The following is a 10247-nucleotide window of genomic DNA, read 5'->3' on the forward strand; positions in this document are numbered from 1 at the left end:
GAAAATTTAGTTTTAATGGAATCAGGAGTGCTCAGGGTGCTTTGAATTCATAGTAAATGTTTCCAACGACTATACTGCAATAGGTTAACATTAAAAAGAAAATATAGTCAACAAAATATCGCACTTCTTGTTTTAGTTTATGTGTTATTTGCTTTACACATCTGATGGGGAATGCAGGAACCTGTAACCTTTCATTTCAGTGGAGCACGGCGAGCCAGAATATATATAGAATAAAGCATTGAATCACAGCATGCACTGATAAACTCTTAAAGAAGCCACATTAATTGATTAACAAACACTATTAATGAATTAACTTATGTGTGGTGACAAATATTTAACCTCTGTTTATTGAGCTCACATTCAGCCCTTTAGCTTCAAATCGTTGTTAGATTGTAAAATGAAATGAACAAAATTTGATGCTGAAGCAGATACTTGGCAGGACCTAAGGGAATCTAGGTCATAAATTCTATTTCATTTTGGGCCTACTCATTGTTGAGTTGAAAATTTCAAATGTGTAGGCTAGTGAGTATATTTACATGCCCATATTAGATCTGAGTTTAATTTGGTGACCAAAAATTCTTTCTAAACTTTCAGGAAAGATACCAGTATTTTACTGACCCATTATTTATTAAGTTTTAGAATACAGATATATCAGTGTTTTTAACTTTGGTGGACATTTCACTCATCATAAAGTAGCAGATTTCACTTTTATTTGAAATAAGTGTAATAACCAGAGTGATCTGACAATAGAAATTCAATCATGCTGTATTTGCTTTCTTAAAGAAAAGTCATCAAAACACAGATCCTATATTATATGTGTTATATCAAATAGGAAACTTTAACATATAGGAAACTAGAGAAGGGTGGGATCAAACTCTGTAGCAGGAAGGATACAACTTAAAATGGAGTCAATTAAGTCCCTTTAATTAATATGTTATTCTCTGCTATGTCTTCGGAATTGAAAATGGAGAACACATGCCAGTCAACTGTGGAATGACTGCTGGTCACACAGATGCAGTTTTTGAGAAAACTGCAAAATTTCTGAGAAATATGGAACCCAGATTACCTTGAAGAAAGGTACATAGGAGAGCTGCTGAAAAGACCACAGCTTCTGAGGAGTCAGGAGTACTTTGTAAACGCTACAATCACCCGAGCTCTAATCCTCCAATCCTGCCTGATGGCGTAAACATGAAGATTTTAAATGAAATCATGTAATTTAAATTCTTAGTTTTTTCAATGCCTTTGTCACTACTACTTGTAGTGTCTTTTTGGTGGTGGTGGTTCTTTTTTTGTTTCTAACCACCAGAACACTTGCAAACTTGTGACTTGTAAAGTTCATTTAAGGAGAGATTTCAAAATGCTTGAAAATAAAAAGTAGTATGTGGTTGGGAATTGTTTTTGTGTTCTTTTGCTACAAAGTTTTGCTAGGTTGCCGAAAACAACAGGCACTGGCAGTGTCTTAATTCCAAGAATGCCAACTTGCTCTCGATTTCCAGGTCCTACCTGCCTCATTTGCACCTCGATCTTTATTAGGAATTGGGTCTCCCACATGTGGTGCCCAAGATCCCATCATTAAACACTGCCCACTCTTTACCCTGCAAGTCTTTTCTGCTCACTCTTTACCCTGCAAGTCTTTCTGGCTCACTTTCCTTGTTCCTGTTCCCACTTCATTTCCATACATGACATTCCCCTATTATGACCATACCAGTAAGTAGATAATGAGAGTTATGATTGTATGATCATATTAATTTTTATTTGCCTCCGTTTTTACTGTAAATTTTCTTCTTAAATTTCAGCCTAGCCTGTGATAATTTCACCACACTGGAATAATTCAAAATAAGAATGACATGGCTCACCTTCCCCATTTCTTATAGACTAGAAGAAAACATGAAAGAAGGTTGGCAGAACCCCAGCCTTACTCTGGAAACACAACCCAAAGGCATCTCTTCACCTTCACATAACAGGCGCAGAGCCCTAAATGCAGGGGCAAGTTTATGTGTGAAGGGACTCTAGAATAGCTTGTAAAAATGGCTGTTAACCAGCACACTGGTGGCTTAGTCCATAACTTGTAATTACATAAGAAATTTAGTCTCAGCTGCTTCCCAGCAATCTCCATGTGTGAGTATTTTGAGTTTATAGTAACAATGTTTCATTCTTGAAATCAATGTTATCTGCATTGCATTGTAATAGAACCATATATGTACGTTAAAGGGATCTGTTTGATTCCTTTTGTCAAGGAATTGCAGAAATGGTTTTTTACCAATGTTAGTTAAGGTGAGACTTTGGGAGTGAAAGAAGATGATGTAGCCTTTTCACTCTGAAATGGCAAGTCAGTTGTATTCTTGAGTTTACCAAAGACTCCTGTTTGGGGAATGTGAACAGGTGTGTGCGTGCGCGTGCGCACATGCACGCCAACATATGTGCTCCTGTTTTCTGCCATGGTGTTAAGACCTCCTAATAAAGGCATCCAAAGAATACCAAGAGGTGACAGTGGGTTTGGCATGAGTAAATTTGGTTCCCTTTGCCAACAGTTCTCTGAGTAAGAACTAGAGTTGTTCAAGATAAAGGTGGGAAAAATCAGCCATTCGCCTTAGCCTCATTTCCACAGGAAGCATGCTCTTCTCATCCACAAGGATGAAACTCAGTAGTATTTGTCCTGAATCCTTGGCTCATGTGTAGTGTTGGGAGGGCAGCAGTGACCAGAACACCACAAGGCCTGCAAGGTGTTACTTTGAAAGAGGGAATGTTTAATGTCATTTTTTAAGGGGATAGAAACCAAATACAGGCCAAGGACCATGCTCATTCCATGGAGTAGTGAACTCCCTCTGCTGACTAAATTTTGAGTTGACTAAATGAGGAGGTCAACCCAGCTATAAGGAGTATTGAGGCCATCAGACCTCAGAGAATAATATGTGCACGTAATCTCAAGGGCTGTAAACATGGGAAAGGAAGGGAAAAAGACATTTACAAAGTCAATCTTAACAGTTTTTGCAATACCTCTTATTTGCAGACTATTGGATTTATGTTATTGCACTCTTTGTGTGATCTATCTTATGTATCTGATAGTTTTTATGAATAATTGTTTGAGTTGTAAACTCCTATACACTTTATTAAAATGGACCTAATTAAAATAAATGATTTATGCTTTGTATTATTTCTTACGTCAGATCCTCTTAGGATTTTAAGTTTCAAAGAACCTTTTGTTGGTTGGTTGATTTCCAATACTGTCATTGTTATTTCCTGAACCTACTTTCTTTTCCAGATATTAGGTGAGACAAATGACAATGATACAAGATAATGGGGCCATAGAGACTGAGTTGGGAAAACCACAGAGTTCTCTGCTATGTAAACTTTCCTGTGAGCCGTTAATGTGTCTTATCTGAATATGAGCTGCATCAATATGCAGTCTTTAAAAAAGTTATGTATATTATATATAATATATATGTATATATGTGTGTGTGTGTGTGTGTGTGTGTGTGTGTGTGTGTAAACACACACATATATTCCTGAAGAGAGACTAGCATTAACATGAGAAACTAAAGATAGAAGTCTTGGGGGGCAATGGATTATACCTAAGAATTTTTTAAATCCCTACTTTGGGGAAGAACCTGACTGCCTGTTTCCTCTCCAAATTTGAGAAAATAACAAAGTAATATTTGAACTTTAATGAGCTTGACATCCATGATTTGGGGAGAATTGGTGATGTGCTAAGTTCATAGAGATGGCATTCAAAGAAGATCCAGGGATCCAAAGAGTCCTGGTATAAAATGCATGAGGAAAACTAAAATTGCCTGCTTTTTCTGAAGATTTGTTTAAGACTTGATTGAACTGTCTTTAAATATATGCTCCACCTAGTTCTATAATATAAAGTTCTTGGCCTTTTGAGGCACGCTTCTCTTGCTCAGGCCTGCTTCCACTTCTGGAAGTGTACTTCTAATAAAAATTTTCTACTGTAAAAAAAAATAATAATATGTATTTCTTACACTTTTTCTATTTCAAGTTATCATTAACCAAAAGTAGAGTCTTCCTTATCTGTGACTCTGGCTGCTCTGGGGAAGCCCTTACAGTTGCATCACTCCCACTGAGATGTAGGAATCAGAGCCTTCTGCAAAGGTGGACAGAGCTCACCTGCCTTTCTTGTAGGAAAAGCTAGAGTTAGAAGCTTCAGTTCTCATGAAGTGGGCTCCTTTGCATTCAGCTTTTTATGGCTCACTTTTGCCACCCTGAAATTGGTTGGTAAGAGACCAGCCAGAGAGGAGATGCCCTTATATTACCCCCTAATCAAGAACTAAGTGGGTGGAACCAGGATAAGACCCAGGAAAAAACCACGAGCAGATGATTTCAACCTGTTTCTCTGGATTCGGAAAGGTCTTTTCCATCTTACGTAATTTTCCTTGAGTTTATCTTTCATTATATTGGAGTAGTACAATCTAGAGGGCTTAAATTAGCATGTCAGCTTACCTGGAAGGAGACCAAGTAATTCTTCAATCTGCTTTTATGTAAGCTTAGCCCAGAGGTCCAAATAGAATCCAAATAGTCCCTTCAGAAGGCAGCCCGGTTCTCCAGTACTGAGGTTTTGGGATTGAGATCATCGCTAAAAATCCCATAGCCAAATATGGTGAAATTAGTAGTTCTACAAGATCTCCCAAGTCTCATCCGGTTTTTTAGCAGAACTTTTTGATCCCAGGGACCTACTTTGGTTTTCACTCCTTAGAGAAACCTTAGGTTATCTGAGGGAAATTGATCAGTTTTCTCATAGACTAACCAAAAGTTAAATATCACCTGTCAGCCTTTATTTGGTCAGTTTATAATGAATAATGCTGGTAGAAATATTCGGTTCAAGTAAAATTTAAAACAGCTAAAACGGCACATGGTTAAAAATTGAAGAATGAAATCTTAACAAAAGTCAAAATTTTGGCTTGAGAAATTTGAATTTAGCAAGTATAATGGCCACAAGAGAACCTACTAGTAGAAGACACCATCAGTAAAATTTGAAATGAACCAAAAATTGACTAACAAACCTGTTGTAAATGTATAGAAATGAGAATAATTACAATAAAGTGGAAATGCATTACATAGTAAGTTGATCCAAGAATTAAAGTGGCTTAATGGTGTTGCTTAATAGAATATCTTGATGAAAATTCATCAATATTAGTCTCATTAAAATATCTGTATTCAAAAACATTGGGTAAAACAGCCACGGTGGTTCAAAATGTCCTATGCCTGCACGTGGGCTATCAAAGTGAAGCTGTCCAGATGGCCATTAGCTGCATGGATCAGAAGTCTTGCCTGCTGACAGTGAAATCATCAGTGAGTGGTATTTGACTGTCTGGATGTACATGAGATCAATGAAGGAAAATGTCAAGTGAAGGTAAAAGGACTTGTAACATCCTTTGGGAACATCAACATTTAAAGGATGGGTGGAGGAAAAAAGTCATGAAAAAAACTAAGCTACAAATATAGGCAGAAAAACAGAAGGGCGACACCGAAGCTAAAAGAGGGAAAAAATGTCAAGAATGAGTGGTGGTCATTAGTGTTAAATGTCACAGAGAGATCAAATGAGACAGAAAAGTGTTCACTGGATTTGTCAATGAAGAGGCCATTGATCTTGCAATTTTAGTAAAGTGGTGGGGGCAGAGTGTAAAGAATAGATTTTAAAGGACAGGATGGTTCCATTTTATACAGGGACCCTGAATAACCCACAGTTTAAGGGCACATCACAGTTGCACTGATCCTTTCCTCAGAAAACCAACCTGGTCCCCGCAACTGCCCGCCTTTTTTTTCCCCCCCCTTTTTTTTTTTTTTTTTTTTTTACATTTTATGGTAATTTTTTCTTAAAAGATATTTTTTAAATAAATAGCCTTATTTATATCTTATTATATCTAACTTGCGTTCTAATATTATTGATTTGGATGGGGTTTTTTCCCTGTTTTCTTACTAATAACATCATCGAACAAATGTTTAGATGGCATTTTTTAGGACAGAAATGAATTACTATACTATATTATCAGTGAATTAAAAATAAAAAACAGTAGTCACTGTGGTAGGTTGAATAACACCTCCCGTCTCCTCCTGTATATCTATGTTCTAATCTCAAGGACCTGTGAATGATACCTTATATGGCAAAAGGGATTTAGCGGGTGTGATTAAGGATCTTGCCATAGGAGATAATCCTGGATTACCAGGAAGGCCCAACATAATCACAGTGTCCTTTAAAAGAGTTGCAGGAGAAGTCAGCAAAGAAGGCAATGTGATGACAGAAGCAAAGATTGGAGTGACACTTTGAAGATGGAGAAAGCCAGGGAATACAGGTGCCACTAGAAAGGGAAAAAGACAAGGAAACATTCTCCCCTCAAAGCCTCTAGAAAGAACCAAGCTTGCTGACACCTTGACTTTAGCCCAGTGAAAATGATTTTAAACTTTTGCTCTCCAGACTATAAAAGAATAAATTTGCTGTTTTAAGCCACTAAGTTTGTGATAATGATATGGGAAACATAAAGAAATCTAAGATGGCTACCCTGTCCCGGAGGAATTTTTCCAACCTTCTCTCCCTGGAACCCTACCTTTCCTGCATGTGCGAAACAAAAGACTGATGCGGAAGTAATCAATGCATAAATCTACCCGCCTGCCTTCGTTCGGGGCTCAGACTTTGGAGAGTGACTCTTCTGAGCCCGCCAGCGTAAATAAACCTCCTTTGATTCTTAGTTCGCTGCGTGCCGCTTGGTTCTTCCTGGTACTGCAACAATATGTTACAGCAGTAACAGGAAACTAAATCCAGTCTTTAAAATTGCTCTCCGAAGTTCTAAGACAAGTGAACAACAGCATAGTTCTCACAATAATGACAAAGGGCAGCCAATGCCTGGTGTTGAGGGATGGTTGTGAAGAACATGGGGTAAGAGTACTTAGGTTTACATCCTGTGTCCATCACTTCCTAGCTCTGTAATCGTGAACAAATTATTTAGTTTCTTCACCTGTAAAATAGAGATAACATTAAATGCCCATGTCGTGGATCGTTATGAGGTGTGCTTAGAAGAGTGGCCCATCTTAAGTGCTGAGTGTTAGCTATTTCTGTTTGATTCACCAGCTATAGTGGCGCCACTGTGTGGTAATGGCACAATTCCCTCAGCCCACCAACTTTGAAATTGTGCTTTACCTGACAATTTTTAGTATTTGCTTTTATTTCATATTTTGTACATGAGTTGTGACTTTATTAATCTCTTCTGTATCGCTTTAAAATTCATATGAAATGAAACCACGGTAAGAGTTTGAATGGAAATGAAAAGAGAGCTAGGGAACTTGCCAGTGGGGGACATGGATGAAGAAGGATTAATGGGGGAACACTTGAATATGTTTGTATGCCAGTAGCTAAGGAGTAACAGTCTTTAGAAAGGGAGAATATGAAGATGAAGGAATAAGAATGAAAAGTAAATGCACGACAAGCACACACGGCACCTGGATCTTGGTTTCTAAATACTATTCTCTAATAAAAGGAACCAGGGTTCCACAGAGAAATGGCTGATTCTAGGACTGGGGCAGTGAATACACAAGATGAACCAGGGTATCTTGTAATGCCGGAAAGTAAATAAGTGCTAAAAAAAATAAAAGTCACAGGGACATAGGAGCCAATCTGAAAGAACTCCCAATGGTCAAAGCTGGAACAATTTGAGCAACAAAATAACATAGTATTAGATTATAATGAGTATAAATATCCATGAGCACATACTGATATAAAAGTGAGTGAATAAATGGGAAAGAAAAGATTTATAGAGAATTTCAATTTATGTAGATCTCACTTCCCAAAAGAGGAGCTTAATTCCACACTTTGTGGGTTGTCCTTCAAAAGAGTAGTGTATGAAAGGAGTGAGGCGAGTAACTGGACAGTGGAAAAACCTGACAAACACCACCTCGAAAAGATGATCAAGATTAACATCAACAGTGAGAAGTCATGCCGATGTGCGCCCTTGACATGTGACGAGAAGGGCACTTCTGTCAACATAAGAAATGTCCAAACCTGTTTAGAGAATTTTTATAAGAGTTTATTTGAGCCAAACTGATGACATATACTGGGGAGCAAGATCCCAAATGCTCCAGAGATTAACAGTTTTGCAGGATTTTTTTAATTCATTTGAAATTAAGGAGGGAACTATGTGGAGGTGGGAGAAAGCAAGGCAGGGGTTGGATCACAGGATAGTTAAGATTATGTGCTCTCTTAAGGGTTAATACTCCCTTCAAGGGGTATTCTGGTATTTTAAAGGTGTGTTAACCTAGATGCACAAGAATGATGGGCAGGGATGGCTTAAGCCCTTTCACTAAAGAAGTTCTAGGCCTGGGGTGTGACTACCCACCAAGACCAGACCAGTTAGGAATTTATGATCAGATCACCCTGTGAAGTTACTTTCCATAGAACCCTTTCGTGTACACAAGTGTTAAAAAACCTAGCCAAGTCTTTAAAACTTCCATCTAACATCTGCCTTAGAGCTTTCCTCCTTTCCCTAGGTTGGGCTCAGGGTCCAGCCTCTTCTTTCTACACCTGCCTCCTACAGGTGAGGCAGGAAGAGGGGGCTTGGGATCAGGGTGCAGTGTCCTTTTCCTTGGCTGGGGTTGACTGTGGCTTTCTGCACTGTTCCCTGAAGGGGGAACAACTATGCAAAGGCCCAGAGGCGGAAATACTTCGATATATTCAAGAAACTGAAAACAGCCAGGGGAGGGGAGAGGCTGGCAGTCTGCCTTCCAGACACCTCTAAGCACACATGTATAAGTACATGCACTCATAGACACGAACAATTTTACACAAATGGGATCATATTATATGTGATCATATTATAGTTTTGTTTTTCACTTAAGGTACATGACCAAGAATTAGCTACATTTTTTTTTTAAACTTAGTTTTTGCAAGAGAGAGAAAAACATATTTTGGTGGCTGCCTGAAATGCTAATTGGTATAAACTCCCCCAAGTGAAGTCTGTCAATTAATCACAAAAGAATAAGAGAAGAGTGCCTGGAATAAGGTCCCCAAAAGCACCAACATTTAAGAGGTGGGCAGATGAAATCCTGCAAGGGAGAAAGAATAACCAGAAAAGTGGTAAGAAAATGTGGTGCCAGGGAAGTGCAAGGAAGGAGATTATTAAAGGGAGGAAGTGAGCCTCATCATGCGATGATCCAGAGGTCAAGAAAGGTAAAAACTGAAATGGTCCTTCAGGTTCAGCAACATAGATGCTGTGGGTAGTCTCCACCAGAACGGCCCTGAGGCAATGGTGGGACACAGAAGGCAGGTTTCAGTGTTTTGAGGAATAGGAGATGAAAAACTAGAGACTAAAAGTGTAGAAAACTCTTGCATCATTTTACTTGGAAGGTAAGAAAAGAGAGTGATAGAAAGATTTGGAGCAAAGCAAGATTTTCTCATGGGAAGGAACTCATTAGCAAGGGAGCAGTTGAAGATAGAGAGGAAAGATTGTTCCTTAACTGGGGCCTATTATTGGGTAGAAGAGCCACATTGATTTAGGGTCTAGAAGAGAGTAAAGGGGCGAGCCTTGGATGGCATTGAGGTGTACAATAAGTCATGGAAGAGAGGCAGTGGTTGTAAACGGGTGGCCTTAAGAATGTAAACTGCACTCAAGAGGAAACAGAGCCCGCTCACAGTGTCCAGGCCCCGCTGCCAGTTTGAGACCCCACCCACCCCTTAGATGCCTTTCCGGCCATAGAAACCACCATGTTTGTGTTGGGTGCGGCCTCAACCTGTCCAATGACGGATATGTTGTTTCCTTCCAGGAACCGGTACCCTATGTATATCTTCTAGAGTGGTGGTTGTCAAACTTTAGACTGCATGCGAATCACCTGAAAGGCTTGTTAAAAATTACTGCACCACACCTCCAGAGATTATGATTCAGTAGGTCTAAGGTGGGGCCTTATAACTGCATTTCCCACGTGTTTCCATACTGTTGCTGCCCCCAGCCCACACTTTGAGAACCGCTGTCCTAGAGAAAGCCCAATACTTCGTAAGATCCTGGAAGAATACTTAATGGGTTTTTGTACTTTGGAAACTACTCAATATTCATATTTATACAATAAAGGGCAGCCCCGCACTAGGTGAAGCCTGTGTGTGTTGGTCCAAGATGACCAAGTCCACAGGCCCTGTCTGCCTGACGAAAAAGTAAGACACAGAGGTCCACATCAGCCCCATGAGGGACGAAAGACAGTTTGCTGGAGGAAGGCGAGAACCTTCGGAGGGGATGCTCCAGGGAGTCAGT

Source organism: Pteropus alecto, unplaced genomic scaffold, assembly GCF_000325575.1.
Source record: "Pteropus alecto unplaced genomic scaffold, ASM32557v1 scaffold131, whole genome shotgun sequence".
Classification (NCBI taxonomy): Eukaryota; Metazoa; Chordata; class Mammalia; order Chiroptera; family Pteropodidae; genus Pteropus; species Pteropus alecto.